The following is a 20,578-nucleotide window of genomic DNA, read 5'->3' on the forward strand; positions in this document are numbered from 1 at the left end:
TGTTCTTTCTGCTGCCCTAATGGTAAATAGATTAGCCTTTAACTCACTTTCAGCTGCTTGTCAAATGCCATTAGTTCCCAGTACAGGCTAGGCTGCAGCAGGCAGTGTGCTACGGGGGGATGGCAGTGGCCTCCAGTTCTCTATGACTCTGCGCGAAGGCCTGCCAGACAAGCAGGTAACTGCCTGGCTTTAGCCCCTCAAGGCAAGTTGTGAACTGTCACTCTGTCCTCGCCATTGGAGACATCTCCTTTTGTTCCTGACAGTCAAGGAGATGGTGACTGAGGCATTTTGTATTTACACTTGGAGACTACTCGAGGTTCTCTGTGAAAGCTGAAAAAAATGGCCTGTTCAGCTCCTCTTCTGACTTGTTTCAGCCTTCATCAACAATATTATGCACAAGAGGTAATGCATTTGTAATCAACATTTGCTTAGAAAGATTTGGTTTACAACTTAAAGTATAAATGAATACAGTCTACTATCCAGTGTATTTTATAATCCAATCACCCATCCAATTTTGTTATCCAATCAAAATGTAAATGTAATTTTGACTGGGGAAATTGAAAGTAGTGATCAGTTTCTCCATTGGAACTCATAATTATGTGCTGGATCAGTCTATAGTCCGGTGGACAGCCCATAGAGCCCATGTAGTAGTCCAGTGGACAGAAAGGTGAACCCGGAAATGTTGAGTACACTAAAGTTTTATGATGGAAATATATAGTATGGGTTCCCAGCATACAGAAACTGTCGGATGCTAATTTGCATATGTTGGGCAATTTGTGTAATTGAGCTAATTAGCATAAATTAGCATAATAGCCTATATTGATCATATTATAAGAGCTGCTTGGCCAAAATGGACAATGTTAGTATGTTTTTAGGGGTTACTGGAGATGTTGAGTCCATATCTGACATTTTCAGGTTTTAATTTCACTATTTAAACTTGGTTTGGTCACATTTTACTCTCATTAAATTTAGACAGATTTTTGGAGGATGGGGCTGTAGCGATACACAGTAGGGCTGTAACGATACACCAACCTAACAATTCGATTCGTATCACGATTTTTGACCCACGGTTTGATACGAACCTCGATTTTTCTTTTTTTGGAGACGGGGGCTAGACATTTTAATAGCCTACCTTAGAGTACCAGAGGATTACAATGTAATATATCTGTATTATTTTATATCCTGATATAAAAAGAGAGAATACTGAATGTCTGATATTTATGACAGCACACTTTATGCAGATTAGCCTATAGCTTAGGCCTACTATTTCTATTACAACTCTACCACATTCAGCTGTCTGGTTGAAGCCTGGAAATATTGTAAACAAAGTAGCATAGTTGGCTAGCTTATCCTAGTCTACTGATTGGACTGTTCAGTTTCCTCATGTGTGTTTAAGGTAATACTGTTCTCCTTGGGACAAGCCTTTTTGGGAAACATTGGTATTGAAATGATCATTCAGTTCTCCCAGAATCCCCAGCGCGAAACATCGTGGGAATCTCAAGCACAGTCCAGCACGCTGGCGTTGCACAGCTCCCCCAACAAGCCATTGCCATCCTCGGCGCGGGCGTTCCCACATTCAGCAGGTGGGGTGCACACACCGCAAGAGCCCTACTCACCCTGGGGAACCACAACCACCAGCGGCCCAATGCGGGGCGTGCTAGCAGTCACCTGGTCGCCTCTCGTCCCCAGCTCCCTTCAGAGAACGCCCTCAGGTCGCACTTTCGCAGTGTGCACCACCGCAACGTTCCTCCAACACCTGGCGGGGCCTAGCCTCCACTGCCACAGACTCCCCGGCGCTGAGCACCGTAACTGGCACTGCACCTCCGATGCTCCACTCCGTCGTCTCGCCAGTCGGGGCAGCAAACTCCAGTTCCATCGCAGCCGGACCACGCTGCACACAGCTACAGCTTCCGACGTTGGCGTCCCTCCTCTGCTGCCTTGTCGCAGAGCTGTCCTCCGCTGTTTCGGCCACTCCACACCGCCACGATCGCGCCAAGGCCTAGACCTTCTCTCTGGCTCGTGCCATCGGATTTCACACAACAAACTTTTTTCCCCCTTATTTTTCTAAAGAGCACCGGCGAACAGGCCGACTCGAACAGGCTCCGCCAACCGTCCATCCTCAAGGCACCACCTCCTTGCCGCTCCACCTCTGCTCTGCTCCGCAGCCAGGGCCACCACCAACTCCAGCCTAAAGCTGTCCGGCGGGGGCAGGGGCTCAAGGTCTTCTCTCGGTGAAGTCAGCACCCAGGCCAGCGTCACTACCTTATTTTCCAAGGCCGCTTCCTCAGACCGCTCTCCCAATCGCGTGAAGTCCTTCTCCGCCGTGGCCACTGCATCAAAACCCTCTTCAGGCAAGCATTTCTCCCGTAGCTAGGCCCAGGCGACGGCTGATCTCCTCCTGCGGCTTCTACTGAAGGCCTCTGTAAGCTTTTTAGTACCCCTTACAAGGGTTCTCTTCGGATCCTTTTGCTTGGGCCTCCACCTAGTGGTGAGGATGGACGGATTATGAACTTTCGGGCCCCTGGGCCCAGATGTATTAAGGGCCCCCCATTAATTGTCGCATATGTGGAAGGGGGGTTTGGAGGTCCTTCCTCAGAAATGTTTTCATTTGTTTGATGTGATTTCCTGTATTCTGGTGCATTTTGGGGATGGCCAGTACTAAATTCAATCAGATTCATAGCCTACATCCTAATGTGTTGATATTGAGGCAATGATTTTATGCAAAGGCTTGGGCTTCAGGGCCCCCTGACCCCTTGGGCCCCTGGGCCGGGCCCGGTAGGCCTGTGCAGTAATTCATCCCTGGCGGTGAGGTCTCCCACTCCCGGCTCCTCCAGCACTGAAGACACTGTCTCCTACAGAATGCAACTTGCTCCTCCATGGAAAACGTTCCCATCTACAGGTGCTGCTTTGGAAAGCAGCAGACCGTCCTGATCCACCGGCTGTGGATATAACCGCGTTTGGAGGGAGTTAGAAGACAGGTATGAAGAAAGGAGAGGAACTTGCCCACCCTCGATTCAAGTCCTGTTGCTCCTCCTGATTTGTTAGATGTTATCAGCTGTAACTGCAAAGCTGGGTTAAAACTGTGTAACCATGTATCTGGAAAGTGCAGCTGCAGGCCTGGCCTGTACTAATTATTGTTTCTCAAAGGCAGTGATGTTACATGTGGCAATATATTTACACAGCAAAAACAGCAGAAGGACAGGGATGAAGAGTCTGGAGAAGATGGCGACAGGACAACGGATGAGGACAGTGAGGAGTAGTAGAGACTAGTTCTTCCCTTTGTTACTCAATTGTGAGTCACAGCAGAGGGCCAGTGAATAGCTTTTTCCAAAATGATTGTGGAATTCAGAAATAACTTGAGGATCCAAATTATTCCTAAACACTGAACATTTTTATCCTCCAAAAATCCGTCTAAATCACCCCCAAAAACTCAGCAAAATCAGCTTAATGAGAGTAAAAACGTGACCAAACCAAGTTTAAATAGTGATTTTAAATCTTGCAAATGTCAGATATGGACTCAGCATCTCCAGTAACCCCTAAAAACATACTAACATTGTCCATTTTGGCCAAGCAGCTCTTATAATATGATCAATATAGGCTATTATGCTAATTTATGCTAATTAGCTCAATTACACAAATTGCCCAACATATGCAAATTAGCATCCGGCAGTTTCTGCATGCTGGGAACCCATACTATATATTTCCATCATAAAACTTTGGTGTACTCAACATTTCCGGGTTCACCTTTCTGTCCACTGGACTACTACAGTATGTCATAAGAAAAATGGGTAAGTGCTGGAGTAGTATTGTTTATTTCAGAAGCACGTTTTATTGAAGCACAACAACATCAACACCTGTGATGTTTTAAAAAGCTTTTGTGATCTAAGAGTTCTAAAAGCGGAATGATTTGGAGAGTAGGCTAGGCATGTCAGCCGGATGGTTTTTGAACCAGAGGTTTTCATGTTGCAAATTATATTCATTAATCATTTTATATTTGGAGAGTATGACTCAGACATGACAGACTTGTTAACAAGGAAGTGTTATTTTCAGGGCGGGGTTCTCTTCATAGCCATGCTGTTCTGTCGATTTCAAGCTGCATGTTTAATAATTTTTATAAGTGACGGCAGTGAAGGCAGAGCTGACAACATTTCTGCTAACTAGGAATACTCGATTGTCAGTCCTCATACATCATGATGCTTAGTTCAGAGGAGCAGATGTACATACCTTGGAGAGCGTAGGGCACACAGCAACCTGGCCGGTCTGCAGAAAGCACTTGCGCTCTTTTGATTTCATGTAGAATGTACTAAATCTGCGGCTAATCCCTAATCCCGTAATCAACAGGTCTGGTGGATTTGCATGATAACGCAGTTGGGTGAAATCATGGACCTGTCAACCAACCGGAAAGGAAACAACAGTTTAGCAATCAGAAAGCAGATATGCATGGTAACAAGGTTTGATCAAACAGAAGTGTAAAAGCGGAGGAATGCTGCACCACACAAAATTCCCACTTTTCCGAAGACCCTCCCATGAATGTAAATGCATAATTCGGAAAGGTGTAACAGGCCATTCCTCGCTCTTGGCTGACAGGTTGTGGTTTGAGCCATGCTTGTCAGCATATACTTTATCATGTTTGTAAGGTCCAGCAACGGAATTATAGCCTACCTATAACATATGCTATTCAGAGTATTTTAATAACATCCACCATGCACATCTACTCTATCTATCTTATTTCTCTATAACAGTGGGATTTAAAGCAACTCTCAGCACAATATCATTCAGGCCTACCTTGTGTAAATATAAAACTCATGCGACTTTAAAATGTATCCATGTGGTAATGAAGCTGGTTTGTGATGTGTTGTTGTGATGTGTTGTGTGTGTGTTTAGTTAGTAAATGATAAGGAAAGCTAAGCCTGTGTGTGTGTCTGACACACAGCAACCACTGCAACCGTATTTTGAGTTTTGCGCATGGATTTCTTGTGCTTCTCACTAGAATAAACAACAGAGAACTACAGAGAGAGGGAGAGAGGAGAGACAGCGGTTGGTTCTGCAGGTGGAGAGAGGAAGAACAACAGGGTGGGGGCAGCAGGCAGACATCTGCCTTCCAACTGCAGTGAATCAATAATAAACAACACAGCATAAGGTGTATAATTCCATTTATTTCAAACTCTATTTATTTATAACTCTATGAAACACTTCAAGACAACTCAGTGATCAGACAGAATGAGTGTATGGCCACAATGTATTGCTTTAGTCTGATCAATCAGACGTTGCCGTCTGTGGAGATAGCATCCTCATCTGTTGTTTATCGACAGCAAAGTACCTTCAATGGGATTATTAGTGCACTGAGGAGACAGGGAGAATAAGCATGGCAAATGACTGCAGTTGAGTCTGAACCTGACTGATGACCATACGGCTGGGAGCAATGCCAGGGCCTAAGGATTAGCTGGGGCTCACGGGTACCATCAGCCTCCAGCCAGCAGGTCCTCACTAGTTTCTCAGGCAACTGGAGCTGCTGTGGCTTTGGGAGGAGAGAGGTCTGTGAGCTGCTGCAGTGGTGCAGCTCCATGCTGCTGCTGCTGCTGCTGACGAAAACACTGCTGACCTCGCTCGCCAAGTTCCTGTGTTCTCAGGCCGACTCAGTCAGTGGAAGTGACCACAGTGGACCAGTGAATACCAGACTGTTACATTTCAGAGTTTAGTTTAGTTAAGGGTGTATATGAATCCAATACCATTTATGTCAATTAATACATATGTTTGTATATATGAAATATATATATGAAAATTCCTGGCATAGAGGGATGACACATCATTGTCATCACTGATCCAGTAGATATGCAGGCTTTGCCATTTTTACATAAATGTTCTCACAGAGGTGTTCAGACATTTTTTTTACATTTAGTACATGCCAGTCTAGAGTACATATTTTATGGTATGCTGTATGTCACTATGCTTGTAGTGATGGATAGGTTAACGATTATATCATTGTATAATGATATTCCATAGTTTCCATAGTGTAGTGGTTATCACGTTCGCCTCACACGCGAAAGGTCCCCAGTTCGGAACTGGGTGGAAACAAATTCTTGGGGCAGCCGTGGCCTACTGGTTAGCACTTCGGACCTGTAACTGGAGGGTTGCTGGTTCGAACCCTGACCAGTAGACACGGCTGAAGTGCCCTTGAGCAAGGCACCTAACCCCTCATATATAATGTGCTCCCCGAGTGCCGCTGTTGATGCAGGCAGCTCACTGCGCCGGGATTAGTGTGTGCTTCACCTCACTGTGTGTACACTGTGTGCTGTGTGTGTTTCACTAATTCACGGATTGGGATAAATGCATAGACCAAATTTCCCTCACGGGATCAAAAGAGTATATATACTTATATATATATATATATAATAACCAACAGAGAACATTATTAGAACATGTAAATTATTAGAAGGCTCTTACAGAAGATGGTGGATATCCAATTATTTCAATATTCCACTAATTTCTAATTATTCCACTTGCCTGCTGTTGAACTGTGGCTGACTTGTCAGGTCTGAGAAAACTGCCCGCACTGTGCCAATAAAATGTCCACTCTTGCTGTGAAAAGTCTGGTGAACTCAGATTGGACTTTCTCATTTTACCGATTGGCTTTTTCGATCGCTTCCACCCCTCTGGCTTTGGCACACCATGTCTGCTTTCCTTTCAGCCAGGTTTTTTCTCATGGCTACATGAAATGGCCTTATCTCTTCCGCCTTCTGGGAACCTTCATAGTTTAATCATTCACAGCAAAGAGAATTTATTCCAACCGAGGCAGATATATCTTTGAGCAAAGGGATGGGTTATTTTCCATATATACATACCTGTTGCGTGAGGGGAAAAAATATGTTCAGAGCTGATACAAAGGTATGGGATAGCTGAACAAATACGACATGTGCTTTTTTATTGTTAATGTGCTCTTCACTAAATGCCTCTGAAAGAACTGGTGCTAACAGCAGGAATTTTCTCTCTCTTTTTCTCTCAAAAATGAGAATCAAAACAAAGGAATGTGAACTTGAATGTGTCTCTTTGAAGACACATTCAACATGTGCACAGAATATCTTCAATACAGCACCACCAAATCAAAGCCTTACAAACTGAAAAGAAACATGTCTTCGTATTTAGCTGAAGGACAAAACGTGTACTCAGAACTATCTAGTTCATTGTGGGGGCCATTACAGACATACAGTGAGCTATAGGATATATTCCCATGTAACATCACAGCCAAGGTCTAAACATCACTAAACAGTCATCTGAGCCCATCATAGAGACAGAGACCAGTGGGTATGTGGAGGGGCTGTGCTCCCAAAGCCTCTGAAGCAAGTGACAGCTTCCCGATACTGTGGTCATTGAGGGGTGCACCCGAGACAGCGATGGCATCTTTTCTTACCCCTCAGCTTCATCTTGTTTTGATTCGGTGTGGTTTTACTGTAGGTGTGGAGGATGTGGCCTTTTCTGCAATTTGTAATGTGTAGATATTGAAGTTGTTCTTACATTTAAAATGTGCATGTATGCACTTGTTGCATCCTACATGTTAACTGTTTTATGTTCAAACTCTAAACTGACCTAAAGTACAGTTTGTAATATAATACATTTATGCAAAATGTACATTGTACAAATCAACTAACCCCATCTAAAATTATGTTGGTCACTGTCAACCAAATATAAATGTTTTTTCCGCTATTGTATGTGGTGCAAAAGTAAGGAGTAAACTAGTGCATTACTTGACAAGTACATCTTTTTATATGTATATGTATATATGTTTTATATATCATAGTGTTATATCTTACTCTTGTAAATCGTACTGCATTTTCCAGAATAGTACTGAAACTGCCAACACATTTGTGTCAAATGATTTTTTTTTTTAAATGGACACTTAACAGGACCTAGAGGTTGACAGAGCATACAGATTTGCTTCATGCTGAAATTCCCATGTTCCCTTTGACATGTGTAGGGACCTGCTGAGGGATCTGGAGTGAGTGGGCGCTCAGAGTAGGCATGTGTGTCTAATGGCAGCAGGGATGAAAATGACCATGACCAGAGGCCTAAGCACTCTCTAAATGCTGAACTGCAGGGGTACCGCTATGATCTAAGCCCGCTGTGCCACCCAAGACCATTGCCAGATTGATTGCCAATGGCAAAGCCTTGTTTACATAATGTAGATATTGACAATTGCATCCAAACTACTTAACAGGTATCCCCAGTGCCCTCTCAGAATACTGAGGGGGAATGGCTATGTCTGCGTCGCTTCACATGCATCTTTAGAATGTGAAAACCATTTAAATGCACATTTCCAAGCATACCTCCAAGCATACCACCTAAAGTGGTTTTCAGCACGCACAAAAAAGAAGCTGAGCGCATCCCTTTTCTCTGTGGCTTCCACGCCGAGCCTACAGATGAACTGATGCCTGCTGCTGCAGACTCCCTGTGAGCTGAAATGCTGCTGCTGCTGCTACTGAGAAATAGTCACACTGTATTAATATTGCAGGGATGTGAAGTACTTACGCATTTACAAGTGTATGTTAATTGGAGATATTAATTATGTGTGAACTCTGAACTTTCAAAGGAGAGACCTCTAGGTTTTACTCTTTTTTTTTTTGTTCATCGGTAATGTCACTGCGTCCTCTGACACTGGCTTAATGGCCGATGATGGACAGAGAGCCCGGTGCACCGGAGCCTTATCCTTTGCCCACCACTAATGAGCATAATTAAGCAGGTGGCAGTCTCCCCTGCTAATACCTTACCCACACTGGTCACAGAGTTGTGTAAAAACACTTTTAATAATAAATGTCCATCACCATCATAAATAATTTACAAAGCGTCACTGAATAATTGCTAATGTTCTTCCGTTATTTCCCTTGCGCTTGGCTGACCTCGAGAAAATGTAGCTTCGTGACAACCCCGCAAACTACACACTAAATTGATGTGAGATCATTTGATACAACATAGAATTTGATTGCTATTTTTCCATTTGACTCCAATCCGTTTGACAGGTAAGATAAGAACATTTAGAACAATTGTGGTTGCATGTTCAAATACAGAATACTCAAAAATTCCTGGAAATTGATGAAATCAGCAATAGATGAAATCAGCATTTTCAATCTTAGTGTCATCGGGCCCCTTCAAAAAATGCAGTTTCTTTATACATTGCACTGCAAGGCCAAAATCAATACTGTCTTAAACAGTGAAATACATCAAGAGTTAGTGGTGGAACCAGGGGGGCTCTCTCAAGAAGACAAATGTGTGCCCCTTGACTATTTTAATCAACACTTAATCTATCAACCAGATATTTTCGCCGCTGTTAGCTATACTGCAGATTCAAGATGAATGCTGTAAAATGTATATGTCAGATGATTTTGACATGCTGAAGTGAACAGAGGTAAAATATGCAGTGAAGTATAGTCAGATTTGGATTGGAACACTGTCATCCACCCCTCAGCACATAAGCTGTACTGGAGTGTACGACTTCTTTAGTACAGACAGATGTCTGCCATGGAAGAGGAATTGTTAGCACAAGGTTGCTTAGGAACATAGTGCTCACCATAAACTGACAGCTTTATTGTTTTGTAATATCCTTGACTTTTGTAGTGAAGGCCATACCATATGGAAATCCAAAGCCAGAGAGCCTCTACTGTGGTCTCCACGGAGTGATAATGTTGAGGTTTTTAAATTAAATCTGACTGTGCTATGCATTCTGCTCATTCACAAGAGGGCAGCATAGCAGTTCATGTTCCTGGTCATTGCCTCTGTTCAGGATTTGCTCATAATCCTCTGGTTTTTAATACATGCAACAACATGCTCAGCCAAACATAATTATCACCAAATCGGTTTCTTAAGACAACCCACCAAAGAAAAACCATTAACATGATAAATTATATTTACAAGTTTATAGCAGTAAGTAGCATGGCCACTGTAGCAAAATATGTAATTATTTCAGTGCTCACATTTATCATATAATTATTCATCGTTTGCTTCGTGATATGACACTGCCCTTAAAGATATTTTCCATCTGCTTTTCCCTATTTGTGACTTGTAAGCAGAGGAGATAATTCCTGCATGATTGCATCCTAAATTATTATTTCACTCTAGCAGCCGATTATCTGTTGCCTTGTTATATTTCTCTATCAGCTTCAATAGATGTATCTCACCACACAAAGCCCATTCTCTAGAACTCTAAATGATAATGGATAGAGGTAGGTGACAGCACAAAAGGGTCAGCAGCTGCTATTTGCCATCATGACATGAATTGCAAAACAAGGATAATGAAGAATCAAAGTCAGACTGCAGAAATGTATGAGAGTCATCCCATTAGCAAGCTCCCATCCCTCTCCCCACTCTCCCTCTCTAGTCCACCAGGGCATCATTAATTTACATTTGCCACATCTTATGCTGACATCAGCACACTGCTCATTTTATTTTGGAGGCTGTGAGATTGCAGGCATTTAGACTCTATCCAACATGTTGGCCCACAGCATTGCCCTGATGCCCCCAAAGCCAATACCAACGTGTGCAATCAACACCCAAAGAACAGGAAATCCTGTTAAGGCAACACCACAGATGGTGAGTGGTGGCTCTGTTGTCATAAAGCATCTCTGGATGGGCCTTTGCTTCGCAGACACAGTGTCTGAAGTCATTTTCGCAGTACAGACAGTTGTTCAAATCACAGTGCATCTAGACTAGAGCACCCTACAGAGGCCCTGGGTTAGATACCTTGGAAGTGTGTGGCCAACAAATCAATAGGGAAGCAGCCTGGGCTTTTGCCAGCTTCAAGCTCCTTTGCTCTCAGTAATCACAGGCCCGAACAATGGCCTGATTGGAAAGGACTGCTTCCGTGTGGAGCGTCTGGCTGTCCGGCAGACGGCAAACTTGACTGTGGCTCGCTTAATATAGCCCTGGAACTTTTCCGCAGAGATACCGAGGTCGGCTTCTCATCCTTAATTATGGGTTACTGTGACAGAGGTCGGCAAGGCTAATCACTAGAACAAATGGATCTGCTAAAGCACTGGCGAGCGCGGCGTAGCACATATGGCTGTGAATATTTTTTAAACAGTCTTAAGTGCTGATCTTTGCAAAGTTTAGTCGTTTGCATAGAAGTTTCTACCTCTTTGCAAGAAAGGCTTTTACACTTACTCCTGCAGACTAAACCGACCTCACACACAGAGGTGGCCTGTAAGTGCATTCATTTGCCTGAAGCTACATTAATTTATTGAGTCTAGAACGCCATTGAACACCAGTCGCGGCTCATTAACGTTGACGTATTTTTCAAAGTAATCCTGTTTTCATTCTTTATCCCACCATTACTTTTTGAAAGCACGACAGTAAGCTGGCACCAGCTGAGAGGCCTCCTGGTTCCTGTGTGCACTGGCCTCAGATGTGCCAAGGTAACATCAGCTGCCAACTGAGCTGAGAACAGCACGGACCACATGAGACAGACGCCGCTCAGGAAGCGGCAGGTAGAGCACCGTTAGCGACTGGCATGCATGATTTACACGCCGGACGGAGGGCCTCGCTCGCTTTCTCAATATGAGACAAACATTACTGGCCGTTGCCTACTGAGCCACTGCATGTTGGAAGTTTTAAAGGTCAGCAGTGAGTGATGAGGATGCGGTGAAATCCTTGGCGGTATGCCTGCCGCATTTCCAGTCTCTCTCAAACTTCTTAGACAGGGTCTCATTTATGTCGGGAAAGAAAATCACAGCACTGTTCACAATGAATACATTATAATGTATTATAAATGACTTACACACTGTGATTTCTGTATATGAATTAATCATGTGAGTTTGAGGCACCGTTTCAAACTTGTTTAATCAGTTCCAGGGCTTCATTCAAGTGCAACATTTATGAACACTTCAAGGGATTAATAACACAAAATTAGAAGATTTCAGGTCACTCCCTCCTCTAAGGTAATGGGGGAATGGGGTAGAGGAGTGCAGCCAAAAAAACTAAAAGGTTTCAGTGTCTTAGTTTCCCTCTTTGAGTGCAAGTGTGATGGAGCAAAAAGACAGCGAAAAGACAGCGGGGGGAAAAAAGCAGGATCTCTTGTCAAGGAGCACTTTTCAGTGGATGCCATTGGGGATGGGAAAGGTCTGAGATAATGCATGAGATTAAACCTAACCAGTGACTCAATGAGTGAGTGAGAGATAGCAATTGGGTGTGAGGGGTGAGACAGAAAGACTTAAAAGAAGGGTAAAGGAGGAGGAAGAGTGAGAGTGAGATAGTGAGAGCAAAAATAAGCTGGAGAAAGAGAAAATGAGTGCACATTCGTTAAGTGTCTTGTTTCATCATACCCGATGCTATGCATTCACCACCAGACACATTCTACCCCTGACACCCTAAGACCATTCTCATTTTCACACCAACCGTTGATTGGTCATCTAGAGATGTTGCAATAGAAGTGTCAAGGCTGGTTTGCAAACAGAATTAAACTGAAGCTAGGCAAATTATACGTGCTGCTATTTCAGATCGCTGCCCACGCAATACAACAACCAATTTCAGACAAAACATATGACATATTATATATCAATATGGTTATGGTTATGGTTATGGATTTAGCAGACGCCTTTGTCCAAAGCGACACATAAATACAAAAAAACATCATAATATTTAAAATTGAACAGGGAACAGATTAGAATGTAGGTCAAATATAATAAGGATTATATAACTATTATATTATTATATAACTATTATATCCTTATACCGTATATTTGCACTTAACTTAAGTTACAGAAATTTCAGGTTTCTGGCGAAGTTGCCGCAAATTTGCAGCAAGGTCATATTTTCACATGCAAATTAGGTTTCTGGCAAACAGTTGACTTAGGTTTCTGGCAGTTAACTTTTGGTAATGTTGCAGCAAATTTGCAGCAATGTCATTATGCAAATGAGGTTTGTCACCAGAAGTTCACTGGAAGTTTGCCATTATTGGCTAAGTGTGATGGCAAATCACTGGCGAACACATTTGCCACTAGTGGCAAACTTCTTATTGTTGCCAGAACTTTGCTGGAAGTTTGCCTCTAGCGGCCAACATTGGCAAACTTCTGGCGATATTTTCTGGTGAACTCATTTGTTTCCCACAAATCACCCACAAGTTTGCTGCAAATCTGCCGCATAATTTTTGTGTAAAACACAATTGTCCTGAGGTTCTCCTTGTGACAATGAGGAAGGTTTGAGCCCCGAATGCACAGTGTATTAGTTAGCAAGTTACTATAGCCGATTTTCTTTACTGCTTGAGCCAAACACACAAATGTTATTTTCTTCCCTAAGATTTGAATCACATAGAGTGCTTTCTGCCTTGCACATGCAGGCACACCAGTGCAACTTTATTTACTTGAAAGGATCTTGGTCTTCATGCATCTCGACATTAGGTTTATGAGGCCTGAATGATTCTGACCAAATTTAATTTAAAAGTCAATAGCCATATTAGTCTGAGCATTTATTTCCCCAAACACTTATACCCTTACACCCCTCCAGCATTGTGCTGCATAGTGGCCCATAATCAGGTCTCAATCGCCATCAAAGCTCTTTCAGTGTGCTACTCTGGCATTGGCCATGATGACAGGGTACACTGACATGTCTGTCATTACCACAAGAGGTTCCATCTTGCCCTTGCGTGCAACATATTTCAGTGTTGATATGCCACCATGCAGTTTCAGAAAGAAAAAATGGAAGTGTGATTTTGTCAGCTTCCCGCCCTGAGCTTCCGGTGTCACTTTCACACAAACCACATCCAGCCATATGCAGCACATGATGCCTTTTATAGAAAGTGAGATAGGCTGCAAAAATATAGTGTTGACTATGCTACACTAACGGTCTGGTTTAGTCACTGCATACAGATTAATGGAAACTAATGACTAAGCATGTTATTTTAGTGGCCGAGGAGCTCTTGAAGGATCCCTCTGCCTTTGTTCTGCTAATATTTCTGGCTGTATGGAATAAGGTGCAGGGGTTTTTTTTTTCCGCTCAGGAGAAGAAGAGCAGATAGTCTCCTTTGAGAGGCACCAGCACTTTGAGCAGGTGATGAGTTTCACCTGTCGGACAGAGAAGAGCGCAGGTTGCAGCTGCCAAAACTGCAGCTGTTTTGGCCGGGCTCGTCCTTGTCTCTTCTTAGCGCACCACTGCCAGCTCGACCAGGCTCCCACTGAAGCCTCTCACTATCCACTCTCCACTTTAATGTGGGCTCTCATGGCTGAGGAAAAAACCCAAGAGTGAAAGCCTTTTGAAAATAAATGGCGGGGAGTGTGGTGGGCTCGGGTGGGGTGGGGTGGGGGGATTTTCAGTAGTCCTCCAAACAGTCAAACATTAGCGGAGCACCATATTGTCGTCACCCCCATGAGAGATTAGTTGCCGTCTTAACATGAGAGAGGGTGCCGTGGCGGCCACACTCTGCTGCAGGATCTAAGTGGACACGTGCCAACGTCGTGCTGCAAGACCTCAGCAATGGAATCGGGGAAAACACAGCGACCTGCCGTGTGATGTCCGAGGGACGTGAGGATGTGTCGGGGACTCGGGAGAGGCAGTTTGGAGGACCGAGATGGCCGGAGGGACCAGTGATGGTGTGGTATTAAACACTGGGCTGATGCAGGGGCCTGGTAATAGAGACAACGCTGCTGCTGTCACTACCCGCCGTCATGCAGAGCATGATATTTGGTGAATAAAACCCCAGATGTTTTTACAATAATCTTTTGCCTAAGGCATTTTTGTGGGAAAAAAATCTTTTTTATTTTTCACTTTTGTGGTGTGTGTAATGGAATGTATCCATGTATTGAATCAGTGATTAAAATACAGCAACATGCTAACTATGGCTTAGGGACAACAGCATTCTGCATGTTTAGTTACAGTAAGACATCCTGTGCTGTGCTGTGTGTGTGTGTGTGTGTGTGTGTGTGTGTGTGATATTCATAGGAGACTGGCAGCAAACTATTGCAAACATTATGCAATTGCCAGAGGCATTGTGTATAAGTAAAACTATTTTTCTTGAGTCAGAAGGAAATTTGATCATGCAGGACATCAGAATTGTACCCAATGCAAACCGCACTGAATGAGCATACGACAGACATGCATACTGGGCATCAATGGTAGGAAGCAATGTCAGGGAAGGCCATTGTTCAATATTGCTGGACCAATCTGCTCAAACCAATTATTCTGAACAAATCGGGGGTTTAAAAAAATGTCAGTCTAGCACGGCTTCATTACATGTGACATTTCAGATGCCAAAGGCTCTGTCACACCATTCAGACTACTGTCTGTTCCCGGAGCTGAAGCAATCTGTTTTGTTCAATAATTATGCTGCGCCATGTTGTCCTATTCTTAACATTCAGCCATTTGCTGCTCCACTTAGCCTGACAGCAACAGATGTGAAATTTTCAGTTCTTCTCATGGTAAACAGCAGCTGATAACAATTGGAGTGCAATGTCGGGTGTGGAGGTTGTGAGTATTTGTCTACAATTAGTTTATACACAATGGCCTCTTGTGATCCATCAGTAATGCTGGCACAAAGGCACAAGAGGACTGAAGGTTCCTCACTTGTCTCTCATGGAATCGAGAAGGAAGGCAGGATCATAAAACAAGGACTAGGACTGTGGGATTTTGATATCAATCTCCATTAAGTATGATGCATATTCCCTGGCAGTTTTGCTCATATTTGGATGCCTGATCAACCTCCAGATGAAGTGTTTGGTGGGAGTTGTGCCAGGATGATTCATTTGCATAGGATATCAATGTCATTACCTAAATATGCACCGACTCTAGCCTGGCATTGCCTTCCACACATTCTTTAATGTAATCTAATGGGAATTAAATTGGATCAGCATTCATTCACAATACTCTTTCCAGTCCAGGTGAGATTCAAAACCATTCTCTTAGCTCATCTGACAGACAGAAAAAGCATGAAGTCTCAGACTTTACTGGCTGACTGCATCACCCAAATTTTCAGCAGATACTCACTCCAGCAGGGCCGAGTTATAGCATGTTAAAGCTCCCTGCCTGCTTGCCAAACTGCTGAGTCTGATAAAGCCTTGGCTCAAGGCACTGAAAAATGCTCTTAGGTAACAGTTAGTAAAAGGGCATGACAGGAGCATAAGAAATGCATTGCATTTACATAACATTAACATGACCTATTGCCTCAGTGTTTGATAACTTTACTTAGCAGATGCAAAACACTGTCACTATGACTGAGAGTTCTTACATGTGTTTTTTTTAACTCTGACTCTGGTTTGCAATTCATCCCTCTTTTCATGTATGCTTTTAACAAGGTAGGGAGCAGCGCTTCCCTATTTCCCAAAGGTAATGCAGGTGTTGCTAATTGACTTTTTTTCTGTTTTTAGTAAAAACACACAGTCCCAGTCATATTGCAGTAGACAAACTCCAACCAAAGGGACCTGACTGCACAGTCTCAGCCACTTCATAATATCAATATTGTCCTTCTCAGAACTATTCAATTTCTGTGCAGTTAGAGCATCATTTAAGCATCATCTAAGTGCTGTTTAGATGCTTCTTTTGCGGCACTCAAATATTAGCACATTTGTGCAGCTGAAACGCCCCCCCAACGGCACACGCATAAAAAAAGACATTTTTTATAGCCTATAATTTAGTATGAAAAGTATTTGTTTTAAAATATTAATTGCTTAAAAATACTGCTAATTTTATGCTGTTTAACAAATGTATAAATTGTGCACTGTCGCTTTAAGACAGTCGCTTTAATTCACATTTATTTCTCAATGATCTTCTGCCTGCTCCGCTATGCTAGTGCTGTACCTACGGCTGGGCCCTCTCACAGTTTTTAAATGGTCAGTAGTGGGAACTACTGTTGCCTTCATGATTTCCTTTTAAAACTTTGTTATAAGAAGGAGATATCAATTATCAACAATCACAAGCCAGCTGGAACCTGCGGCTCTCTCTCCCTCTCGTGAGTGCAGACGCATTCCCAATTAAATGGATTGCATAATGTTCACGTTAGATCTGCTGCAAAGGAGATCACTAAGAGTTAACTTAGTTTAACATGATGTTTTGACATTGACATTGTAAACGTTATCTAAGGAGAGTGAAAAGCAGTTTGCAGTAAAGCTAACCAACGTCGTCTCTAAAAAGACGACGTCTCGGAAAAAATAGCGAGCAGCCTGATAACTAAATGAAATGCTCGGCGGGCCGGATGAAAGTGCTTGGCGGGCCGCAGTTTGCCCACCCCTGACTTAACCAGTAAAAAAAACCTCACGGACCACCTAGCTAATAGACACAATAGGCCTACTCACTGAACCACCTTGCTTATTGTCTTTGCACTTTGCTTATTGTGTCAGAGGATTCATGTGATTTAAATTGGCATATCTTACATAGGCAGTGTTGCAGAACTGTTTAGATTTACATACAAGTTGGTTCAATATTGCAAACAACTCTCTGTCTGTTAGATGTGGATCTGGTATCAAATCCAACACAGATCCATTACAGGGTTAGCTGTTGCCTGGGTTAGCCATCACTGTGTCCCTGTAATGTTGTGAAAGTCAACCTAACCACGATCCTGTTTTGTTGTTAGTTGTCACTCGCCGATGTGAGTCGCGCATGCGTCACTATGCTACTTTGCGACTACCTGTGCTGTTAGCCTCAGAATGATGACATTAGCCTACACAGCAGTAATGTATTATTTAGCGTAAGGCATCACATTTAATAAATTAAATAAAACCTTGATGAACCTTTTATAATAAACCTTGTTTAAGTTCATTCACAGAACTATTACGCCTTAATTTAGTTGTCAGACAAGTTACAAACTCGTGCAGATATTTACTAAGAGGTCCCTTTATTTGATAACCTTTATCACATTGCCTGAAGCCTTACTCATTGGGGGATGTGTTCACTACCCACTTTTATTAAAAAAAGAGTGAGGACGCCGTCTCAGCTTAGAACTCAGCTTTGATGCCCATAGGTGATAGAAGATGTATGGCTCTATCAGTAGTCAAAAAACAGGTATGAAGCAAAGGCATAAGCTGCATCAGATTTGTACTCTCGTTTCTGCTATTGAAGTAAAAATTACAGTAAGGGGTAGAAGAAATTTAGTTCCAGGAAACCTTCAAACATTCACAAATATTTAAAGTAATAGTCACTTGGAAAAGTCACATAATTAAACTGATAGAAGCAGTTGTGTTTTGGTCCTTTCCTGCCTGTGTTGCAATGTAGTTCTGGTTTAGTGATTAACAGGACAAGAATGATTAATGGATATATCATTACCATTGAAAGTATTTTAATCACAAGTTCACAACATATGGAAGTTTTATCTCCATCAAGTGCTCAGTAATGAATCAAATTCTTTTCATCTTCTCACATCTCTGTGAACAACACAGCCATTGGAGTGGGGAAGGGGAGAAAGATGACACAGTGATGCATGTTCGGCAATCTGTCATTCTTTATTGCACTGCCTGAACAAAACTGTGCTTTTTCTTTGGAGCTGTTATAACAATTTGAGGAAAAGTCAACAATGTTATGGCAATATGACTGTCTTCATAATACTGTTTGCTATTAGCTCATCCACAGCTGCCACATCCAGTGCTGTGTGGATTTTCTCCTTTTCTGCTGAGTAATAGATAAATTGTATTTAGGCAATTTAGTCTGACAGTATTGTTTATTTCCCTCCCCATTGCCATGTTGGAGCCCCACTGTTTGAGGACTGTAATTGGGCAAGCTGCTTTTTTAATATGCAGCTAAACGTCAGGGAAGCATATGCTCCCTCTGACTCATGACTTGTGAAGTTGTACAGCTATATTTAGGCTAATTGAAAGACAGAGAAGACACATTCTCTTCACTCACACTGTAATAGAAAGCTGAAAGCTTTGAAGTTCCCCTCAGTCTGTGTCTCCTTTCAGAATGAGGATGTACATTGTGGAAGTGGAATTGTATTGGGTGTCCAGTACACTTGAGCAACAAAGTTGAACGATTGGCTTTTATGTGACGCAAATTCAAAATGAGATCAGCTCCCTGTTTGCAATATTTTTAGCCTAATGTACGATTTGTTTTTCACATCCATTTGCTGAAGACAAATTGCCTCTTCTAAGCATACTCTTTGTTTGTTTGCCTTCGGGGTGGACTACCACCTGGGAACACAGTTCCGGGCCCTCCACTATCACAATGCAAGCATTCATGAATTTAGTGAAGTGTTTTTTTTTTAGCTGTTTGTTAGGTTCTGCAGTCTGTTTTCAAAGATTGCCAGGCCTTGCTTTCCAGAGTGGCCTGTATAATATAGAAAGCATATTTACTTCCACATAAGTAACCATGCATTATTCCTGGAAACTTAAATCCCAGTTCTAAAGAAACTGGTTTATCAGTAGGAGTTGTGGAATTGTGACAGCAAAGTCTAAATGAGAGAGAGAGAGTAAGAAAGAGAGAGAGAGAGAGAGAGAGAGAGAGAGAGAGAGGGTGTTTGACTATAATAATGAAGCAGCACCATGCGGAGAGAACCACCAAGCCAAAAGTCCCCCCATCCCTCACTCTACACGCTAGCCTGGATCAGGGCTACAGACTTAAAATGGCCTTGATTTGTCAGGGTTATATTTCCCTGCATTTTCCTCAAACAAATCAATTGCTGCTGTAGATAGCTGAACAGCTACTATTTATACCTTCACTTGTGTAACATCATCATTAGTTTAGTTTCTAACAGTTGTCTATTTACTTACCCAGGGTGAAATTGGTGTTGTGATACTCACTTGTTAGAATGAAGGTTTGCTTGTTGCATTTTAACTATGTATGTCATTTGGTGCCTTTTTCTGTACCCATAGTGGCAGGCAGAATTAAGGTTGCTATGTAGATGGCATATGGTAGCGGTTGTTGTCTAGGTATGGTGTTATTATGGGATTCATTGTGGATTCATTGCTTTTTTGCTCGGTGGATTATAGTGTATTGTACAGAATATACAGTATTTTAACCATAATTGTCATTAACACACAAAAAAACTCAAGTTCGTCACTCAGAGGGTAATTATTGTCTTCCTCTAATCACTGTGAGGTCCATCGACAGCCTTGTCTATGAAGTGTGTCAGATTTAACAAATATTCTGGCTGTTTGAACTCATTCTTATACCCAAACACAGCAAGGTGACAAACGTGCTTGTGAATGGCATGTCTGCAAAACTCTGACTGTTTGATTATGAATGTTTAGGCCATCCACATTTATGAATGGTTAGTGCCATCTACATTTATTGCCACCCCTGGTACAGTTGAGTAAAAAATATTATTAAAAATCATCTTTTGGCAATTTATCTTTGTGTCACAATAGAAACAATGAGAAACAATCCAACCTTGAGGGGAATCAAATTTATTCTGACAAACAAAAATACCTTTTAAATCAATAAATATTTTTTAACAAAAAATGTACCACAGTTATTGGCAAACCTGCAATATTTGTCCACATAATTTTCAGTGTCCCACTGGCGACCTGGTTACCCCCTCCCCCACCTCCCCCCAACATTCTAAATCAATTGTATGCACTATATTGCTATGTAGCATAGTAATGTTATACACCATTTCAAAGCTTTTACTCTTGGGAATCCAAAAATGACAATTAAATTTCATCCAAAATCCCCCCCCCCC

At 42.4% G+C, this 20,578-nt stretch overlaps 1 protein-coding gene and 1 non-coding gene across 3 annotated transcripts in view; both read left to right on the top strand.

Moving 5' to 3' along the window:
- LOC121707674 (metabotropic glutamate receptor 4-like) overlaps positions 1-20,578 on the top strand; it is a 204,613-nt gene that overhangs the window by 76,093 nt on the left and 107,942 nt on the right. The window lies entirely within an intron of this gene.
- trnav-cac lies at positions 6,003-6,075 on the top strand. Its single transcript has one exon. It is a non-coding gene; the product is annotated as a tRNA-Val (tRNA).

This window comes from Alosa sapidissima, chromosome 4 (assembly GCF_018492685.1).
Source record: "Alosa sapidissima isolate fAloSap1 chromosome 4, fAloSap1.pri, whole genome shotgun sequence".
Classification (NCBI taxonomy): Eukaryota; Metazoa; Chordata; class Actinopteri; order Clupeiformes; family Clupeidae; genus Alosa; species Alosa sapidissima.